The following is a 1243-nucleotide window of genomic DNA, read 5'->3' on the forward strand; positions in this document are numbered from 1 at the left end:
TGTATCTTCAAATGCTGATATACTATTACACTGTTAAATCCCCTTAATTCAAAATTTAATATCATATACACTGCATACTCAGATTTTCAGTCTTGCATAGAACATTAAAAAAGATATTAGGAAAACTGGACTACCATGACCAAGATGTTATAGAGTATACAAAATTCTGATAGGAGGAACCAAGATCAAGGAGTGGTTTTCTTTAGGAAATAATTCTACCAAAACAACATGGGGAATAGAACTTAAAATATTCAAGACATATTAAATGCATGACCGACTCCAAATTGTTGTTCAGTATGCTTGGTATTATAGGATATAAAAAGAACTACCCCACCCAAGGAATGTTAAACTGACACACAAGATCACACAATTGAGGATATCAAGATCCCATATTCAATATCCCACTGTTTTCTGATTATACCAAAAAATAAATAACCAACAAATGATTTCACCTCTTAAAAAAAATTACACTTGAAAAATGGAATGAGGTGGGATTCTCTCTTCAAAAATTTTCTAGAGCTACTAAATATTTACATTTACAAAATAGTTGATAAAAATATTTCTCTGGATTGTACAAACAAGTGGACAGTGACTATGATAAGAACTGGTATATGGTATTAATCAGACTTGGTTTCTTTCTCTCCTGCTTCATCAGAAGCTAGACTCTCCTCATTTTCATTTTCTCTGATTTCTGCAGGTGAGTCTTATTTTGTTTTCTGGTTAGCTACTTCAGCCTGGTTTCCCTTCACTCCCCTCTGGTTAGCACTTTTTTGTCTGAAGATTTATCCTTTCCTGTCACCTTGTTTGGTTTCGTTTCCACCTTTACAGGAGCATATTTGGCTGACAACTTCTCTGACCTTGCCTTGGGTTCCTCCTTTGCTGCCCGTTGGGCAGAGCTAACCTTCCTCTTGGCTACCATGGTGGTGAGGCAGGTGTGCGATGTATGTCTGTGGCCACCAGGAGCCTTTGCAAAGCTGGGCTGCTGGCCATTTCCACTTCTCCACTCCACCTGCTGCCCAAGCTGTGGCAGCCCTACCCTAATGTTTAGGTATCTGTTGAAATCACCTACTAAAGGAGAAATATGTGTTTGCCTATGGAATTTATAAATATAAACACAGAGATCTATGGCCTTTATTTATTTTTTTAATTTGACACAGGGACAGAGACAGAGCACAAGCAAGGGGAGTGAGAGAGGGAGAAGTAGGCTCCCCCCTGAGTAGGAAGCCCGATGTGGGACTCCATC

General features: G+C 38.7%; 1 pseudogene; it reads right to left on the reverse strand.

Annotated features, from left to right (window-relative positions):
• Window positions 1-617: 617 nt before the first annotated feature.
• Window positions 618-919, reverse strand: LOC116596381 (annotated as a pseudogene).
• Between the last annotated feature and the right edge of the window lie 324 nt (window positions 920-1243).

Source organism: Mustela erminea, chromosome 7, assembly GCF_009829155.1.
Source record: "Mustela erminea isolate mMusErm1 chromosome 7, mMusErm1.Pri, whole genome shotgun sequence".
Taxonomy (NCBI): Eukaryota; Metazoa; Chordata; class Mammalia; order Carnivora; family Mustelidae; genus Mustela; species Mustela erminea.